Source organism: Bubalus kerabau, chromosome 4 (genome assembly GCF_029407905.1).
Source record: "Bubalus kerabau isolate K-KA32 ecotype Philippines breed swamp buffalo chromosome 4, PCC_UOA_SB_1v2, whole genome shotgun sequence".
Taxonomy (NCBI): domain Eukaryota; kingdom Metazoa; phylum Chordata; class Mammalia; order Artiodactyla; family Bovidae; genus Bubalus; species Bubalus kerabau.
In genome coordinates, this window is record NC_073627.1 from 122,382,761 (window position 1) to 122,404,443 (window position 21,683).

The 21,683-nt window shown below is 38.4% G+C and overlaps 1 long non-coding RNA gene across 1 annotated transcript in view; it reads left to right on the forward strand.

Annotated features, from left to right (window-relative positions):
* The window catches only part of LOC129650183 (uncharacterized), a 40,547-nt gene that overhangs the window by 9,058 nt on the left and 9,806 nt on the right, over positions 1 to 21,683 (forward strand). The window contains exon 2 of the long non-coding RNA XR_008713654.1: positions 21,067 to 21,175. This is a non-coding gene — a long non-coding RNA (uncharacterized LOC129650183). The remainder of the gene's footprint in view (positions 1 to 21,066; positions 21,176 to 21,683) is intronic.

Genomic DNA, 21,683 nt, shown 5'->3' on the forward strand with positions numbered 1-21,683 from the left:
GTTCACCAAATGTTTAAAAGTAGTTTTATTTCACTTTATCTCATCCTCTAAATTGTCTAAATCTGTTACATGCATAAATAAGTTGTCTATATTTTGGGAGTACTTGCCAAAATTTATTAATAGCGTACAAAATTTAAAATGCCTGGAGAACACTATGTGAGAATGTATTAAAAAGAGACGGTACAGAGGTTCTCAAAGGGGGTGCTCTTTACTGTTGCTTGTATGTCATATACATAAATTCCATGATACATACTTTGCAATAACTAAAGGACTTTGCCTTTTTATGAATTCTTTTACAAGTTGGTCATGGCATTTTCCTGGTTCTTCTGTGGTGTGGAAATAAATGAAAACTAATCAAGTGAGAAAAACAAAGGGTATTTGTTTAGAGCTTGCTATACAGTAAGGGAGTTAATCACCATCGCTTGTGTTTGGCGGTGACTCAAATGCAGGCAGAGGAGTGGGAAAACTTTATAATGTAAAACAGGGAAGGTTTCAGGTATGCCCTCCCTGGTCGTTGCTGGGATGGGGAAAGCTGGAGATGTGGTATCTAGAAGTAGGGATAACTAGAAGTAGGGAATCATATGACATGACTGGTTAGGAGCATGTTTTTGGCTTTCTCTGGTTGGTCCTAAGTTGTAAGCAAGGACAAAAATTAGGGAAACTGTCAGTTATTTATCAAGTCCTGGCGGTTTTGGACTGATTTTTACAGGTGTTATTGTCTTGCTTCCTGCATTGTTCCTAAAGATATTATAGAACTAACTTCCTGCAAGTATGACTTATAGCAGTCTGGTTTTCTGAGCTGATTATTGTAGATAAAGGCTTGGCATTCTGGGCAGGTTTCTGAAGATTGTGGGTCAGAGTTCTGCTTTTGTTTATGGTCTGGTCATTGTGTATTTAGTCTTTTAATGGCTATTTAATTTTATGATGTTCCTTTTAGTATTTCTCTTTAAAAAGTCTCTTCTGGGGGATGTTGTGCTAATATTTTCTGTTTTGATAATTTATTGAAAAGTCTGCAAAATGACTTTAAATAATTAGATAATCCCTCCTGTATGCCTATTGAATGTTGCAAAATGAAGACAAATAGCTGAAATCACAGCTCTGGGTATTTCTAGGAATATATTATTCTTTCCAACCTTTGGGAAAGGTGAACTATGGCATTGAAAAAGGGAGAGACTATGTTCTAAAGTGCCTCTGGGATCATTCTAAAAAATCTGTCTCTTTTTACTTCCTTTGCTTTATTGAATTTTCTCAACACCCCCAAGAATTAAAAACATTACATTGAGAGATGCCCCTGGTGGTCCAGGGATTAAGAATCTACCTTCTGATTACAGGGGACTTGAGTTCCATCCCTGGTCAGGGAACTAAGATTCCACATTCCTCAGGGCAACTATGCCCCCAGGCTACAACTAGAGAAAGCCTGTGCCAAGATGAAGACCTGGTGCAGCCAAAATAATAAAAATAAATAAAACTTAGAAAGTAAACTTAATCATGATATAGTAAACAACAGCAAAACAATCCATCAAGAAGGACAAAAAGAAACTTAAGGCAAAACCAATATGAGATCTTGGGGCCAATGTGAGATTAGGATTTTGGAGGTTGGGTACTTAATATGCTATAGGTCAGGAGTATAGGGCAGGAGTTGGACTATAAAGAAAGCTGAGCACTGAAGAATTGATGCTTTTGAACTGTGGTGTTAGAGAAGACTCTTGAGAGTCCCTTGGACTGCAAGATCAAACCAGTCAATCCTAAAGGAAATCAACCCTGAATATTCATTGGAAACACTGATGCTGAAGCTGAAACTCCAATACTTTGGCCACCTGATGTTAAGAACTGAGTCACTGGAAAAGACCCTGATGCTGAGAAAGATTGAAGGCGGGAGGGGAAGGGGACAACAGAGGATGAGGTGGTTGGATGGCATCACCGACTCGATGGACTTGAGTTTGAGCAGTCTCTGGGAGTTGGTGATGAACAGGAAGCCTGGCGTGCTGCAGTCCATGGAATTGCAAAGAGTCAGACATGGCTGAGCAGCTGAACTACTTAATATGTTGCCTCCCCCAAACTGCGAAAAAGAACTTTGGAGATGATGGCTCCTTTGTCTCAAAAACAGTGGTGCCTGAACAACATATAGGTCAGGATATCCTGGTGGTTGTACTTCAGGAACGTCCCATGGTAAAGCTGTGGCATCTCATAGGATCACTAACCACCATTTGACTTCAAGATCATTGAAATCCCATTTATGCTTGATTCTTAAAAAGGGCCCCTTCTTGATAATTCTAGAAACTCCTATTTTCTTATACCATATATATACAAAGTAAAATAAGCATGCTAAAAAAATTCAGTATTAATATATTCCACTTAGAAGTTTCAGTTTAAACTGCAGAGTCATTCATTCCAAGAGGCAGAGTTCATCTCAGTTTCTTAAAGTTAAATGTATGAAATTCAGATAAAAGTTACATTTCTTATTAAGAAAAAAAATTTTAAACACCAGTTTTTAAAAGTCTATGCAACACTATATAAGCTAGTTTTTAAACAAGTGTTTATTAAATTTTATTAAATATATTCAATGTGAGTAATCATAGAGAATCTGGAACAAATAGAACAATGAAAAGAAGATAGAAAATGTACCTAGAGACTTAAGCCCAGAGAAAACTAGTGTAATCTGGATATAATTCTTTTCAATCTCATTTCTCTTAGGAAGAGATTTTTAAAATAACATCTATTTAATTTGAGTATGATGTCATTGTGTGAATTTTGTTTTGTTGACAGTTTAAATTCATTCACTCTTCCTCCCCTCTTTGTTCCATAGGGTTATTTCTAGCTATTCTGAGTCATGGAAGAGGGAGGAATTCAGAAATACTGAATTTACTGTATTTGCTGTAGATTTGTTCATCAGCTGTGGATGGATCCTCCTCAACACTCTAGGGACCGTGGCCCTTCATAGAATGATGTCCTTAACCATCTTCTAGAGTGTGGTCAAGATTTATCAGTTGCCATCGATCCCTAGATCAGGAAAATCCCTTGGAGAAGGGAATGACTACCCACTCCAGTATTCTTGCTTGGAGAATTCCATGGACAGAGGGGCCTGGTGGGCTACAGTCCATGGGATTGCAGAGTTGGATACGATTGAACGAGTAACACTAACTAATAACTATTGGAGAAAAGGGACCATTATTGTGGGCGAGATATTTCCTCACCAGCAGCTCTCCAAAAGCAGGGGTTTAGGTAGTGATTACTGAAGCCCTATAGAGGGAGAGTGGGGCAAAATGAGGTGGAATGATAGGTGAAGTATTATACACCAGCCCAGATACTTTATTTGACACAAAAACCTCAGTACCAAAGCACTAGGTAGGAAGACTGCATGGAAAGGAGAGATTCTGAAGATTCCAGAAGTGAATTTCATGGAAATTTTGAATATAAAAAAATTATTTATATTTGGTTACACTGGGTTGTTGTTGCTGTGTGGACTTCCTCTAGCAGCGGCTAGTGGTGGCTGTCCTTCATTGTGGTGTGTGGGCTTCTCATTGCGGTGGCTTCTCATTGCAGGACATGGGCTCTATGGCACATGGGCTCAGTAGCTGCAGCTTGTGGGCTCTAGCGCATGAGTGCAGTGGTTGTGGCACATGGGCATAGCTGCCTGCAGCACGTAGGATTCTAGTTCCCAGACAAAGGATGGAACCCATGTCCCCTGCATTGGCAGGTGGATTCTTAACCACTGGACCACCAGGGAAGTCCCAGAAATTTTGACTTTTTTTATTATGCACAGATCCTAAAGGACTTACTGTGTTATGTTTGACCTAAGAGCTGATTAAAATGTCTAAATAAATTTGGCCTATAAGTCTTAATAGCAAAAGTCAAGTGTCCACTCCAGACAGTTACTAACTAAACAGTCCACAGTTCCCTACACTTCCCTTCTCTGAGTTTGCCCTTCCCTCCTTTGTTTTCCACAATCCATAGCTTGTTCCTTTAAAGTGCTCTCTTCCCATCCCTCAGTGCTCCTTTCTCCCCACCTCTTGTGTTTCACAGAATAAGATACCCCTCAATACAGAAATAGTGATGTTTCGATAATGGTGTGGTACTTTGTCAATTTTACAACCTCTGCCTGCCCAATGAATGTCAAGGATTCCCACCCTCTACTGGTATCTGCTACCTCTGCAAAGGGCTTGAGGGGTGGAGGAATGAAAAAGAACTTTTGACTCTGGACTGCAGTTAGAATTTTTTAAATTAATTAATTTGTTTTTAATTGGAGGATGATTGATTTACAATATTGTGTTGGTTTCCACCATGTATCAACATGAATCAACCATAGGTATACATACGTCCCCTCCCTCCTGAACCCTCCATCCCACCTTCCACCCCACCCCTCTAGTTTATCACTGAGCACCAAATTTGAGCTCCCTGTGTCATACAGTAAATTTCACTGGCTATCTAATTTTACGTATGACTGTATATGCTTCAGTGGTACTCTCTCAATTCATCCCACCCTCTCCTTCCCCTACCCCTGTGTCCAGAAGTCTGTTTTCTGTCTGCATCTTCATTGTTGCCTGCAAATAGGTTTATCAGTACCATCCTTCTAGATTCCATATATATGAGCTAATATATATCTGTCTTTCTGACTTGCTTCACTCTGTGTGACAGGTAGTAGGTTCATCCACCTTGTTTGAACAGAGTCAAATGCATTCCATTTTATGGCTGAGTAATATTCCATTGTGTATATGTACCACAACTTCTTTATTCTGTTGATGGACATCTAGGTTGCTTCTATGTCCTAGCTATTGTGAATAGTACCGTGATGAAAAATGGTATGCATGTGTCTTTTTTGCAGTTATAATTTATTTAATTTTCAAAATTTCTATTATGGTAATGGCAAATTTTCCTCCTTTTTCCCAGTATTTTTACCTTACTCAATGTGAACTGACAGTATTGAATTTGACATTATTACTACTATGAGAGTGTTTGTAGTCTTCATGCTCTGGGTATTTGTAGAGCAGAGTTTTTGTATATGAATATACCCTAATCATGGCAACCCACTCCAGTGTTCTTGCCTGGAGAATCCCAGGGACAGGGGAGCCTGGTGGGCTGCCGTCTATGGGGATGCACAGAGTCGGACACGACTCAAGTGACTTAGCAGCAGCAACAGCAGCATACCCTAATCAGCTCTCATTTTACCAAGCCATAGAGGTTCTAGAATGCTGCTCTAGACTGGGTAATTATGCAAAAAGGTCCATGAGTAATTAGGATAAGTATCCCACAAATATAGTGTTCATCATAAATATTTTATACATTAAAAGAATGTAGTTAACATTTTTCTGGTTATACGCCATTCTATCTCTGTTAAATAATGTGTTTAATGTTTTAAACCATAGCTAATATTTGCAGTCAACTAAATTATAATTAGGAATCCTACTACCATGAACAACTTTGTATATAGTTTTCTGAATTTAAGATTGAGGTGGTACTCCAGAAGAAAAAGTTTTTTCTAAAAAGAAGTTCTCTCAACACATAGTCTTTTTATCATTTCCTTTTGTTGATTTTTTTTAAATCTACATAATTTTTGGTGTTTTGTAATTGAAAATAATCCAACTATTATTTCTTCTTTATGATACCAAAGAATAATATGTACTTATTCCTACTGTCTTTTCTGTTTGTGTGTTACATCACAATTTGGTAGAACACGTTGGTGAAATTAAAATTTTTGTTTATTCAATTCAAAGTGCATTCTTTTAATTGAAAATTAGATAATATTGTATTTTAATAGTTGTTGTTCAGTTGCATCTGACTCTTTGCAACCCCATGGACTGCAGGATGCCAGGCTTCCCTGTCCCTCACCATCTCCCGGAGTTTGCCCAAGTTCATGTACATTGCATCAGTGATGCTATCCAGCCATCTCATCCTGTGACTCCCTCTTCTCCTTCTGTCCTCAATCTTTCCCAGCATCAGGGACTTTTCCAATGAGTTGGCTGTTCATGTCAGGTGGCCAAAATATTGGAGCTTCAACATCAGTCCTTCCAACGAGTATTTAGGGTTGGCTTCCCTTAAGATTGACTGGTTTGATGTCCTTGCTGTCCAAGGGACTCTCAGGTGTCTTCTCCGGCACCACAGTTCGAAGGCATCGAGTCTTTGTTGTTGTGCCTTCTTTACAGTCCAGCTTTCACAACTGTATGTGACCACTGGGAAGAGCATAACCTTGACAATATGGAGCTTTGTTGGCAGAGTAATTTCTCTGCTTTTCAACCCAATCATCTAGGTTTGTCATTGCTTTCCTGCAGTCACCATCCGCAGTGATTTTAGAGCTCACGAAGAGGAAATCTGTAACTGCTTCCACTTGTTCCCCTTCTGTTTGCCATGCAAAGATGGGGCTGGATGCCATGATCTCAGTTTTTTTTTACTATTTAGTTTTAACCTGGCTTTTTCACTCTCCTCCTTCACTCTCATCAAGGGGCTCTCTAATTCCTCTCTGCTTTCTGCCATTAGGGTGGTATCATCTGCATATCTGAGGTTGTTGATGTTTCTCCTGCCTATCTTGATTCCAGCTTGTAACTCATCTAGCCCCACATTTCTCGTGATGTGCTCAGTGTATTGGTTAAACAAACAGGGTGACAGCAGACAGCCCTGCCATATTCCTTTCTCAATCCTGAACCAATCAGTTGTTCCATACAGGGTTCTAACTGCTGCTTCTTGACCCACATATAGGTTTCTCAGGAGACAGGTAAGATGGTCTGGTATTCCCATCTCTTTGAGGGCTTTCCACAGTTTGTTATGATTCACACAGTCAAAGGCTTTAGTGTAGTTGATGAAACAGAGGTAGATATTTTTCTAGAATTCCCTTGCTTTCTCTATGAACCAGCAAATGTTGGGTATTTCAAGTTTAATAGTAAAATGCCTTAATTTGAATAAATAAACTGAATTATATGATTGCTTTGTTCAATACATTTTATGAACTGCTAACAAACAAATATGTGTTATATTAAATTTTTCCCAAAAAAGATAAGTGATTTCAAAATATAATGGGAAATTCCCTGCTGTTCCAGGAGTTGGGACTCCATGCTTTCATTGTGGAGTGCCTGGGTTTGATCCCTGGTCTGAGAACTAAGACCCTATGAGCCATGTGCCACAGTCAGAAAAACAAAACAAAAACCAAAATATGAACCAATTTGTGTAAAGATAAAGATTTTATTTCAAATTATCTATAAAATGAATTATTATCCTTACTTTAATTTTTTGATACTGATAAACATTTCTAATAAAGATGCTTTGATCCCCACATGGTTTTTTAATTCGCTTAATTTTAAGTTAAATAATCTGTCAATTAGTTTTATTGAGATATACTTGATTAAAAACGTTGTGTCAGTCTCTGCTGTACAGCAGAGTGACTCAGTTATACAGCAAACATTCTTCTTTTAAATATTTTCCATTATGATTTGGGAGTGGAAGATGCAAACTATTATATTTAGAGTGGATAATTAGCTTAAGTTTTTAGAAATCTTATGAATAAATCTAGATTGGAAATTCATTGGGATAGTAAATCATTCTTAGGTTTTAATTTGACATCTCACAAATATTCAATAATCATCTGTGTTGTATGGGATACAAAGGAATACAAGGTAAATGCATTTTTTTCAAAGAATAATTTAAATGAAAAAATTCAGAATATTAAAAAAAGTTAAATACTTTATCTGAATGACAACTTAACTGTAGAATCGGACCATCTGACCACTCATTACATTTAGTCATAAGTAATATTCCATTTCTAAGAAGCTGCAGTTACATCTGGACAAGCTCAGTGTCTTTGGTTATACTTCTGGGACAGTCTATACATCTTACCTGGTTCTTAGGAGTTCCCTTTTGAACTAGGTAAATTTTGGTCTTCTGTAGAAACTTTCCAGGATTTTCCTATGACCTGGGAAATGTACTTAATTGTAGCCCCTTACCTTGGGATCTTTAAATCTCAGGATTTTCTTTTCTTTCTTCCTTTTAAAAGATTTCTTCTAATATTTATTTATTTATTTTTGGTTGTGCTGGGTTTTCATTGCTACAAGGGCTTTCCTCTAGTTGCAGTATACTAGCTTTTCACTGAGGTGGCTTCTCGTTGCAGAGCATGGGCTTTGGGACGCACGGGCTTCAGCAACTGCAGGACGCTGGCTCAGTAGTTGTGGCAAGAGGCTTCAGATCACAGGCTCAGTAGTTGTGGCACAAAGGCTTAGCTGCATGTGGGATCTTCCTGGACCAGGGATCAAACCCCTGGCCCCTGCATTGCAAGGTGGATTCTTAACCATTGGAGCACCAGAGAAGCCCTCTTCCTTCCTTCTTTCCTTTCTTTTTAAAGTTTTCCTGTAATCTATATCATTTTAGCATCCTGAAAGTATCAATAGCTATAGCCAGTGGATTCGCCAAGTTTGTTCTAATTAGTCCTGAGTCTAGGTGGTTCTTGGGGATGTCTGTCCTGCATGTTATGGTACGGAAGGAAACCGGGAGTTTGGGTTATCCTTGTACTAGGTGTCAGTAAGTTGTTCTTCTCCACTGTGTGGGTGGTTGTGTTAGGCAACCCAAATTTAGCTTCCCTAGCCTTGCGTACCTTCTGTAAGCTACTGTGATCACCTCAGAAATAAGCTCTGAGGCACCACAGGGAAGCCCCATTGGTTCCTGCAAGGTCTGCTGCTGTTGCTAAGTCACTTCAGTCATGTCCAACTCTGTGTGACCCCATGGACTGCAGCCCACCAGTCTCCCCTGTCCCTGGGCTAGCACTCTTTCTGAACTTCCTCCTCTCTGCTTTAGGTCTCTAGGCTACACAGATTTTGCTCAACATAACCCATGGGGTAGATACTATTGTGCTCTCACATGTCCTTGGATTGAAGTCCATGAATTGCCTTCATTTGTTTCCTGGCTCTCATGGTAATGATTTTCACTGTTCCTTTATCCCTTGTGTTTCTTCAGTTAAACAGCCCTCTTTGCTAGATTTCAATCCAGTTCGAGAACCTGTCTCCAGTCCACCTGTGTATTGGGCTGTTGGAAGCACAATATTCACAATAGATGTGTGAGGTAGGGATCTGTGGAGAATGGGATAGTTCTTTCACATTTTTCTAATTAGTGGTATTTTTTCCTAACATAAAATACATACTGACTTGTGGAAAGTTTAAAAAATAAATATCAGTTTAAAGAAAAAATAAATAAAACTTGTGATCCTACCACCTGGGGATATACTTTGTTAGTATTTTGGTGCATTTACTACCTGAAATTTGTGTCTCTGTGTGTATGCTCAGTCATGTCTAAATCTTTCTGACCCTGTGGACTGTAGCCCACCAGGCTCCTCTGCCCATGGAACGTTCCAGGCAAGAATACTGGAGTGGGACTGGAAATTTTAGGTATATCAACGACTGAATAAATTTGTAAAGAAGAAGTGGATTGTACTCTACATTCAGACTTTGTGCTACTTTGTTTCTTAATGTAGATAAATATTATGCCAACCTCATAAAAATCTTTAAAAATGCAAGTTTAAGTGATTGCATAGTATTTCAACAGATGGGTGGCTTCCACCTTTTAATTTCTGCTTTTTTTTTTTTTCCTGGAAACCTTATTTTCGTCCTGATAAAACAGTGAGATTTGCTAGTATTATTTATTTTTTAAGATCATTACATTTTTCTCAAGTCAATATGTTATGTTTCTAACCATTATTATTTTTTTTAAGCAAAGAATTATGAACACTGGGGTTCTTAAATGCAATATAACTTTACCTTTATGAAAAGGCTCAGTATTTTTTACTTTCCTTTTTTAAGTGAAATAGCTTTGGGTATTATTCTTTTAAAGATTTGGAGTCTTATTAACTTCATAGAGTAACAACTAAATCTCCAAGTTCTTTAGGAATGGACTTCAAATGTCTGAGGAAGACTTACAAACCAGAATTTCAGTTTCACTTTCCTTTTCTAGGAAGAATAAAGATTGTACTTCTAAAAATGTCCCCAATGATTTTAGACCAATAAGCATCTCCTTTTATAAACTATTAGAAACTTCAGAAATAGAATTATTTTGTTTCATCTCTTTATTGCCACAATATCCAGCCCAAGTTCCACCACTGTCTGGCTATCAGTTTTTGGACAAATGTTGAAGCTTTCTAATCCTCAGTTTCCTCATGATAATTGTACCATTCTCATTGGGTTATAGCAAGGGTTAAAAATATCCAGCACAGTGTCTAGCCTGGATCATTAAATTTTAGGTATTATTTATACTGTTATTATGCTACTGGGGGAGATAGCATAACATGGTGGTTAATATGGTGGACTTTGAAGCTAACCTACCTAGGTTCAAACCTTGACTGCCACTTACTAGTTCTGTGGCCTTGGAGAATTACTTATTCTCTTTTGCCTCCGTTTTCTCATCTGTAAAATGGATCTAATAATAGGATCTACCCATGGAGTTTTTATGAGGATTAAGTGTTTTAATATATATGAAAACTATTGAGAATGGTGTCTAGCAAGTGCTGTATGTGTGATTCTTTAAAACACACAAAATATTTGGTCCATATTTTAAGTATTAAGTGGATAAAGTAGTTACAGAACAAAGCCAAGTCATGTCACTTTTGTTTCCTTACCTGTGTTAATATTTCTTTTTCTTTGGAGTGTTCAGTAACCAAAGGAATTGCATGCTTTCAGTTTTTTGTTGGCTGAAGAGTGCTCAATTTGACCAGTCCCCAAGGAGGTACTTGCCAGATTGCTAGGATGGAAAGTTAATGATTCAGAATCATCAAAATCTGAGATGAGTCAACTGATATCTATCTTACTGTCTTAGGTAGAGCCCAGCCAAGAACATGGGAAAAGTATTATGAGTAGGTAACCTTCTCTATATATGTTTATGGGACTATTGCCATCCTTTCTAGTACAGGAGAGTAGTTGTGGGTTAGAGAGACTGATTTACTTTTAGAGATTAAATGTCTTCGACTATCCCTGGGCAAAAAGGAGTTTGCAAAGAATTAAGAAAATATAAACACTGTTCTTCTATTTCTCTTAAAGTAGGACTCTTCATAAAGAGTGACCCAATAGACTAGAAGATTTTTCAAGCAAATTAAAATTATTTTCCACAAGGCACACGAGCATTTTGATTGCTTCCCTATGTTTTAGAACTCTTAAGAGTTCTTCAGATGAGGTCCAAAGTGCAGCAAAACATAATCATCCAACTTGGACGGCAGCCATGGAATGGGATGACTGAATAAATATTACCATCTAACATCATTCATCTCAGGCTTTAGTGGGAATAGGAGAGAGGCTGGGAGAGATTTCCTGCCAAAATCCAAGGTTAAACCCAACGAGAAGTTAGTATTCCCCTGAGGCCATTTTTTCTCGATTATGAGCCTTGGCTATGATTTCATTTCAATGATTATTTTTTAAAAAATGTATTTTGAGTAGGGGTAGGCAAAGCTGGTTTCAGACATCTGTAATTTGAAAATTCATCTAGCAGTGTGATGGTCAATTTGAACAGATATGAATATACTTTAGCTGTTGGCCTGTTCCTCAATATGCTTTTTTTTTTCTGCTGTCAAATTAGAACTATTAAAAATTCCTTGCAATAGAGGCATTTGATTGTTTAAAGTGAGATTGTGGATACCTCCACCAGCCTTGACAGGGGATACAAACCTTAGTTTGGAAACTAATGTAAACCTTGCGACAATGAAGTAACTTAACAGACCTGAGTCGAGCATAAACAATGAAATGGTTTGAAAGGATCAGTCTCCCCAGAATGTCACGTTCCATGGAAGAATGCTTTCTCTATTTGATCTGTCACTAGAGCTCTCAACATATGACACTCCTGAACATAATATACTTTGATGATAAACTAGATTAACTTTCCCAGTGCAAGTGGAAGGCCACCTGTTGCCAGAATGGCCATATTCCTCGTTGGCTGTCTTGTAGCTGTCATCACTTCAATGCAATCTGCAGCCGACATGCTGGAATATAATGAATGTGTCAGAAGTTGGAGGTCAGCCATCGAAGTACATGAAAACTTGGCTTGCCTACAGTGTCAGCATGGAGGCCTCCCCTATCATCTTGTGCAAAGGATTTCTGCACCACTTGATTTGTTTGCACAGGGTTTGTTGCTGTTGGATGGGACATATTTCTGAGAGGCTTTTTGACAGCCCATTCAAATATTTTCAGTGTGGAAAAAATAGGGCTTCTGGTTTCATGCTCTTCAAATAATAATAGATGGTGTGAAATGCCGAGGAGGACCCAGTGGTGGTGGGGGTCAGTTGTGGCTTTTTAGTGGAAATATCCACAGAGACTGTTAGAAGTGTTTTGATTGGAGTGGAGAGGATTGGTTGGAAAATCAGAGCCACTGAAGAGATCGTGGAGGTGCTCAGTTTCTGCCTTCTCCTCCCTATTCCTCCCTACTAATATATGTGATGTCAGGTCACTTGGGCTACAAACTCTTAATATTGGGAAATATAAAGTGGTGCATCATATTTATTTATGTCAAATATTTATATATCATATACAGTATACTATTAATGAGTTTTCCAGGTTATGATATCATGGGCCAATATGAGATACTTATTTACCATGGAATATCTATTCTTCTTGAACAGTGACATCTGTTTTTGCTAATGGCATCAAGAAGAACCTTTCTGAAGTCTTGGTCAGTATGATGAAAGATTCATTAGTAGTTCCATTGGCTGAAAATAAGAGAGCTTAAAATCAGTCTTAGCTATTGTTAAATGCTTTCTCCAAAACTTTGAAGGCCAAATGAAAAGGGAATTCTGTTCTTGGCTTTGGCTTGGGCAGAGTTTCTCAACCTTGACACTATTGACATTTTGGATTGGATTATTCTCTGTGGTGGGGACTGTTCTGTGCATTGTAGGAGTTGAGCAGCATCCCTGGCCTTACCCACTAGATACCATAACACCTTCCCAGTCATGACAACAAAAACATGTCTCCCAGTGTCCCCAGTTGCCAGACGTCCCCTGGAACCCACGTTGGGGGCAAAACTGCCCCTGATAGAGAACAACTGTGTTAGTTGCATACTGGGTTTCTAGAAGTATTTTATGTTGCAGTATCCTAAAGGAGCAAATTGTATGCGTAGACCCATTCTTCTAATTTTACCTCCCCAGTTTTAACAACAGAATATCAACCGAAAAGGAGTGGGAGGTTTATAGAACTCTATACAATAATTCATATTCAACCATTCTTAAAGTATACGTTTGGGTAACCACGGACCTAAGATTATCTTCTATGGGTTTTGATAATAACAGCAGTGAAAGGAAGTGTTAGTCACTCAGTCATGTCCAACTCTTTGTGACCCAATGGACTTGTAGCCTGCCAGGCTCCTCTGTCTATGGGGATTCTCCAGGCAAGAATATTGGAGTGGGTTGCCATGCCCTTCTCCAGGGGATCTTTCCAACCCAGGGATCAAACCCAGGTCTCCTGCACTGCAGGCAGATTCTTTACCATCTGAGCTACCAGGAAGTTTAATAACAGCAGCAATAGCTCTTATTTATGCAGGGGTAATTGCAGTCCCACACCCTGTGCTAAATCACATGCTATTTCACTTGATCCTTGTAACACATGTAGACATTAACTACGTTTTCATACTCTTATCAGATGAGCATGTGGAAGCTTGGAGCATTTAAATACTTTGCCTAAACTTGTACCCTTAGTAAGAAACAGAGTTTGTGTTTAAATTCAGATGATCCCAGCTAGAACTTGTATAATGAACTACCTACATAATTTCTTCCTTTGTAGACTGGGTTACGGCTGCTCCCAGGGATGGCACGGTCCACAACTGATACTCAGCACATTTCTTTCCAGCATTTTCACATAATTTAGGTCTCAGTGAGTCACATCCTATAATCGTTTTATGAGAACAAACTGGCAAATGGCTAATTTAAAATTATCCCTGTCAAAAGAAGATAAGAAAATTACGTGTGGGTTTGATTAAAAAAAAAAAACATTTTATATCTCTTCTAAAACACTTGTTAAATTTTATCGAGATGTGACCTTTTAAACTTAGACCTCTCATGTCTCAGCAAGCTGTACACTCCGTGGGAATTTGAATCCCCATTCAATATTTAATTTGTGTTAATTAACTCAGTGTTTAATTTTTTCTGTTTGTTTTTTTTCATCTTTAACATTTTCTACATATGTTGACAAAGGGAAATATCTGACTACTACATCCCTTTTTTTTTTCTCTCCTGCCCTGCTGGTAGAGGTTTAGAAACGAGTGAAATTGTCAAAAGTTAGACAAATTGAACAGAACAAAGCAAAAACAAAAGCAGAGACACTTGTTAATCCACAGCCTGCGAAAAAACTGACACATTTGTCCTCATCTATTTTTTCTTAGTCCAGTGTCAGAGCTCCTTTATCCCTCTTCTTTATTTATATATTCTTTTAATCATCACTTTATCTTTACTTATTCAGTTACCATTCCCCAAACTGATGATATACTATAAAAAGAGCCTTTCCCCTTAGTTTTCTTTTTTTTAAAATCAGTGCATTATACCATTTTTTTCATTAGCACTTAGCAGACAATGAGTAAATATTTACTGTCTTATGAAGGCCAGTAGACAAATGATCATAGAAAACAAAGAAACATAGAGGATACAGGCCAAGTGTAGCCATATGGAAGATAACTATACTGCCACTGAATGATGGGCACAGGAAAGACAGTGAATTGCTGTTCCCATAGTTTCAGTCAGTTCAGTTTCTCAGTTGTGTCCGACTCTTTGCAACCCCATGGACTGCAGCACAACAGGCCTCACTGTCCATCACCAACTCCTAGAGCTTACTCAAACTCATGTCCATTGAGTCGGTGATGCCATCCAACCATCTCATACTCTGTTGTCCCCTTCTCCTCCTGACTTCAATCTTGCCCAGCATTAGGGTCTTTTCCAATGAGTCAGTTCTTCACATCAGGTGGTCAAAGTACTGGAGTTTCAGCTTCATATCAGTCCTTCCAATGAATATTCAGGACTGATTTCCTTTAGGATTGACTGGTTGGCTCTCCTTGCAGTCCAAGGGACTGTCAAGAGTCTTCTCCAACACCACAGTTCAAAAGCATCAGTTCTTCGGCGCTCAGCTTTCTTTATGGTCCAACTCTCACATCCATACATGACTACTGGAAAAGCCATAGCTTCGACTAGACAGACCTTTGTCGGCAAAGTAATGTCTCTGCCTTTTAATATGCTGTCTAGGTTGGTCATAGCTTTTCTTCCAAGGAGCAAGCATCTTTTAATTTCATGGCTGCAGTCACCATCTGCAGTGATTTTGGAGGCCCCTTCCCCCCCAAAATAAAGTCTGTCACTGTTTCCATTGTTTCCCCATCTATTTGCCATGAAATGATAGGACCAGATGCCATAATCTTTGTTTTTTGAATGTTGAGTTTTAAGCCAGCTTTTAAATTCTCCTTTTACTTTCATCAAGAGTACTTTGGCTTTCTTTAGTTCTTTGCTTTCTGCCATAAGGGTGGTGTCATCTGCATATCTGAGGTTATTGATATTTCTTCTGGCAATCTTGATTCCAGCTTGTGCTTCATCCAACCCACCTTTTCGCATGATGTTAAATAAGAAGGGTGACAATATACAGCCTTGACATACTCCTTTCCCAATTTGGAACCAGTCTGTTGTTCCATGTCCAGTTCTAACTCTTGCTTCTGGACCTGCATACAGATTTCTCAGGCGGCAGGTCAGGTGGTCTGGTATTCCTATCTCTTGAAAAATTTTCCACAGTTGGTTGTGATTCATGCAGTCAAAGTTTTGGCATAGTCCATAAAGCAGAAGTAGCTGTTTTTCTGGAACTCTCTTGCTTTTTCAATGATCCAGCAGATGTTGGCAATTTAATCTCTGGTTCCTCTGCCTTTTCTAAATCCAGCTTGAACATCTGGAAGTTCACAGTTCACATACTGTTGAAGCCTGGCTTGGAGAATTTTGAGCATTACTTGGCTAACGTGTGAGATGAGTGCAATGTGCGGTAGTTTGAACATTTTTTGGCATTGCCTTTCTTTGGGATTGGAATGAAGACTGACCTTTTTCAGTTCTGTGGCCACTGCTGAGATTTTCAAATTTGCTGGCATATTGAGTGCAGCACTTTAATAGCATCATCTTTTAGGATTTGAAATAGCTCAATTGGAATTCCATCACCTCCACTAGCTTTATTCGTAATGATGCTTCCTAAGGCCCACTTAACATCGCATTGCAGGGTGTCTGGCTCTAGGTGAGTGATCACACCATCGTGGTTTTCTGGGTAATGAGATCTTTTTTGTATAGTTCTTCTGTGTTCTCACCACCTCTTCTTAATATCTTCTGCTTCTGTTGGGTCCATACCATTTCTGTCCTTTATTGTGCCCATCTTTGCATGAAATGTTCCCTTCTTTCTTAAGGAGATCTCTAGTCTTTCCCATTCTACTGTTTTCCTCTATTTCTTTGCATTGCTCACTGAGGAAGGCTTTCTTCTCTCTTCTTGCTATTCTTTGGAACTCTGCATTCAAGTGGATACATTACCCTATTTTACTGATTGCTTTTGAAATACTCTTTATCATGGAGAAGTTTTAAACATATACAAAAGTAGAAAGCCTGGTAAATGAACCCCAATACACTTTCACTCATCCCCAAAAGTCACCAAACTATGGCCAGTCTTGTCACATACTGCATTAGTTATCTACTGGGCTTAAACAAATGATCCCAAATTTAGCAGTTTATAACAGCATACATTTATTATCTCAGAGTTTATGTGGAGTAGGTCTCCAGATGGGGCTTCTTTGGATCCTCTGTTCTGGATCTCTCATAAGATTGTGGTCATCACAAATCTCACCTGAAGGGTCCACTTCCAAGCTTATTCAAGTGGTTGGCAGGATTCAGTTGCAAGAGCTTTTGGTGGAAAGCCTCCATTTATTCCTTCCCAGGTGGACATCTCTGTAGAGCATCTCACAGCATGGAGCTTGCTTCATCAGGCTGCCCACAAGGACAAGAGCAAGAGAGTGAACAAGAAGGGAAATCATGATCTTTTTTTTAAATTTATTTTTGGCTGCACTGGGTCCTCATTGCTGCACACTGGCTTTCTTTAGGCCAGCTGGGGCTCCTCTTTATTGTGGTGTGTGGGCTTCTCTTTGCAGTGTCTTGTCGTGGAGCATGGGCTCTAGGGTGCTCAAGCATTAGTGGTTGTGGTGTCTGGGCTCAGTAGTTGTGGCTCACGGACTTAGTTGCCCCGAGGCATACGGGATCCCCCCAGACCAGGGATCAAACCTGTGTCCCCTTCACTGGCAGGTCGATTCTTAACCAGTGGATCACCAGGGAAGTCCAACACAGTCTTTTGAACCTAATCATAAAAGAGATATCCCATCATCCTTGCTAAATTCTATTCTTAGTGAAAAAAAACACCAAGTCCAGCCCACACTCAAGGGGAAGGAATTACATAAGGGTGTAGTTACCAGAAGGTGGGGATTACTGGAGGCTGTTTCAGCAGTCCGCCCATCACACATATACACTTGCACTCCTTCTACACTCACAGAGTACTTTGAAGCAAATCCCAGATTTCATATCATCTCTTCTGTAATTGTTTCAACATGTATTCCTAAAAAGATAGGGGTTCTTTTGAAAAATACATAACCAAAACACCATTATTACATCTAAAATTTAATGATAATCCTCTAATATTTTCAAATATCCAATCAGTGTTCAAATTTCCAATTGTCTCATTAATTTGTGTGTGTGTTAATGGCTCAGTCATGTCCAACTTTTTGCGACCCCATGGACTGTAGCCCACCAGCTCCTCTGTCCATGGGGATTCTCCAGGCAAGAATACTGGAGTGGGTTTCCATTTCCTTCTCCAGGGTACTTTCCCAACCCAGGGAATGAACCCAGGTCTCCTACATTGCAAGCAGGTTCTTTATGCTCTGAGATACTAGGTATATAGTAATCCATTAAGATAGATTGATATATTTTAAAATGTTTTGTAAATCTCTTTTTAATCTATTGTTTTCCCTTCTTTCTCCCTTTTTCCTTCCTTGTAATTGAATTGACCTATAGTATTTCCTGCAGTCTGAGTTTTACTGATTGGATTCCTGAGTTAAAGTTTGTGCTTAGTTGCTCAGTTGTGATCTGACTCTTTGCGACCCCATAGACTGTAGCCCACCAGGCTCCTCTGCCCATGGGGATTCTCAAGGCAAGAATACTGGAGTGGGTTGCTATATCCTCCTCCAGGGAGTCTTCCCAACTCAGGGATCCAACCCAGGGGTTAATCCTGGATTGCAGATGGATTCTTTATTATCTGAGCCACTGGGAAAGCCTGGGTTAAAATTTACTACATTCTTAATATTTCCCTATATATAAGTAAGTATTGATTTTAAGATGGCACTTTTTACACATTGAAATCAAGGTGCATCTTATCATCAAAGGCATCATATAATTTTTCAGGCGACAGTTACGATACTGTTGCATTGCTTCATGAACAATCTTGTCTGGACTATTTTATCACTTTAATATGTTGACTGTGTTGTTATAACTTGAATTATGTGCATTGTTCCTATTATGTGTTTTGAGTTTAATTACTATTTAATTTTTTTTCCCTAAAAGATTACATTCTGATTCTACGTTGAAAGAAAAAGTAACTGTTAGAGCAGGAAACAGAACCAAAACGGGGGGAGTAAATTTGATTCATCACTGGGCTACTAAAATCCCTTAATGTTTTAGACTGCAAAGCAAATAAGGACATTTGGAGAAGGACTCAAGTCCTGATGTTTGGAACGGATCACAGAAACACCACCGTCAGCATTTGCCAATGGAGTGTCAGTTCCTTGGAATAAAATTCCATAGTCAATAGCAGAGCACCCTTTCAAATTATATTCAACATATATATTATCCTTCAATAAAATACTGTGGAGAAACACAGTGATCAGTGGCTTTGAATATAAAAGTGATTCCTGTTGGATACCTTTTTGTTTGTTTTTGTTTTTCCAGAATATTCTTCTGACTTTCGGAAATGCTAAGTGAAGACAGTGCTAAGAAAATTGCATCACTAGTATTAGTTTAGTTAAGGCACGGGGAAAGGACTAGAAGGAAATATGTCAAAATGTACCAATATTGATGAGATGTGAGACATATATTTTTTCTTTGTATTTTGTTATTGATGTTGTTTTCCTGAATTGTTTGCAATGAACAAGAATACCTTTTAAAATCAAGGGGAATAAAAGCCCTAGTAAATATTATTGAAGCGCTATGTCAGAGAAGTGACAAGTCAGATCGTATGATGGCTTCTGTAGGAGAACCTGTGAGATTTTCAGGCTTGTAGGCTGCAAGATGAGTTTTAGTTCTTGACCTTTCAGGCTCTTGGCAGTCTTCCCGTGGATAGGCTGCAGCCTTCTCCCTTCTTCAGGAGTGCCCCAGCCACCCCTGACTCTGAAACTGTTTCAGTACTGTCTGTGAGGGATGTTCTCCAGTTGTTCATTTTTGCCTTAAGTGCTCAGGTATGATATTCTCATGATGACCTTGGAGTTCAGAAAGGTCTGTTGGATTCTTTAGGTGAAGAATTTTTTGTAGCATCTTAATCATAGACATTTTTACTAAATTTCTAATTTTGTGAATACATGGGAGTAATAAATGACATAAAACACTGTAAAAATAAGTTTAAAGAAATCGTTCCATTAAGTGTGAAAATTTTCAAAATAATAAGATACTTGTATCAGTCTAATTGGCAGGGTCTTTTTTTTTTTCTTAGTTGCTTTGAAAATAATTGTGTGTTTTTCAAATAAATTATCAGATTTGATGAAATGTATTGACCCTGATGCTGGGAAAGACTGCAGGCAGAAGAAGGGGATGACAGAGGACGAGATGGTTGGATGCCATCACTGACATCAGTTGATGCCATCAACTCAATGGACATGAGTTTGAGCAAGCTCCAGGAGTTGGTGATGGACGTGGAAGCCTGGCGTGCTGCAGTCTATGGGGTCACAAAGAGTTGGACATGACTGAGCAACTGAACATCAATAGTAAAAATAAAAAAGAAAAACTCTGTCTTCTAGAACTAAGTTTAGGAGATTAGGGATCTGTCTTTTCTTTCCTTATAGATCTCTTGCTGATAATCTATTTCCTTGATACAAGGTATCATAAATTGTTAGATACATCATGAATTTTATAACAACTTTTCAGAAAAAAAGCACCTATAAAATTACACATTTTGTTTTTTCCTGTAGATGTTCATTCTTCAGTTTATAAGTTTGGCCTGAGCCTAAGCTTTTTCCACATTTGAAGTAAAAAATGTTCTCCTGAGTCTATTTTGGTTTGGACACTATCAGCAGCACCATGGTGACCTTCTCCAATCCACCTCAAAACCTGTCTTTTATAATCTGTTCCTCTTTAGTATATTTATGATTGAAAGACATTTCAAGATGTGTCATAATATTCCAGGCTTGATGAACAATCCCTGTGTGGTTCAAATCATAATTAACTTTTCTGTCATAATTGAATTACATATTAATGGACATTAGACAGTTCTTCAGAATCAACTGTTTCTGATAGAGGGATACTGGTGCCAGAATGATCACTGGAATTCAAGAAAATATATCATCGACTCTTCATAGTTTCGAGAAACCTATGCCTATTCCAAGAGACTTGGCAATTTCTGTTGCTTTTAATTGTGTTGTGTAGAGCGTGACAATATTCTGCAAAGACAATTATTGTTTGTTTCTCTGTTACATTTTAATATATTCTTTTTTGAAGACATTTTCAATGACAATTGGAACCCAAACTTAAAATAAGGTTCAACTACATGCCATGCAAACAAGGCTTATTTCCCAGCTTAGGTGAGACTCAAATGAATCTGTAACCTTCTACACACATGCTAATTTGCACATGTGCAGACATTGACATCTATGTCACAACACATTTCTCTGCCAAGTATCTTTTGGCAAAGACTATAAATTACATACGAATTTGAGATATATTAAAATGTGAAAAGCTCTGCATCTTAGACTTGATAAAATACAGTAATAAATAACACTTATCAATTGTGTGTAATATGTTAGATACCTTGCCTATATTATTCACTTATTTTCATAATTACCCTATAAAACAGTACTGTTACTGTCTCAATTTTACAGATGAAGAAAACCGAGTCTGGGGGAGTTTAAGTCATTAGTCTGAGGAAAAGGCAGAATTGAACCAAACCTTGAACTTGAAGCATATACGATCTTCCCTACTTATCTCTTGGTAAGCCTTATTATTATTTTTTTTTATGCACTATAAAGTCCAATAGAACTTTCTATTATGGAAATGTTCTCTATCTGTCCAACATGGCAGTCACTAGCCACCTGGGGCTATTGAGCATTTGAAATGTGGTTAAAATTTTAATGTTATTTGATTTTAATTAATTTTAATTTAAATGGGTACATGTGTCTGGTGGCTCCCACACTGGAGAGTGCAACACTAGAATGAAGGTCACTGTGGTCTCAGGAAAATTCCAGAAAGTTGACACACAGTTCACTTTTGTGCTTGCAAGTCAGGTCTACACAAGTGCAAATACCCGTTACGTTATTACTTCTCTGGAACACCTTGACTATTCTCATGGCTTTTTGAGATGAGAAAAAACTGGTCAGCAAATCTAAAACAAGAAGGGGAAGCTAGAAAACTGTCCTACCACTGTATGGGGTACTTACTCATGCTCTAGTTAGGTCCCTTATAGGTTCTTCTTAGGTCTACTGTGATGTGTTTTTGTTAA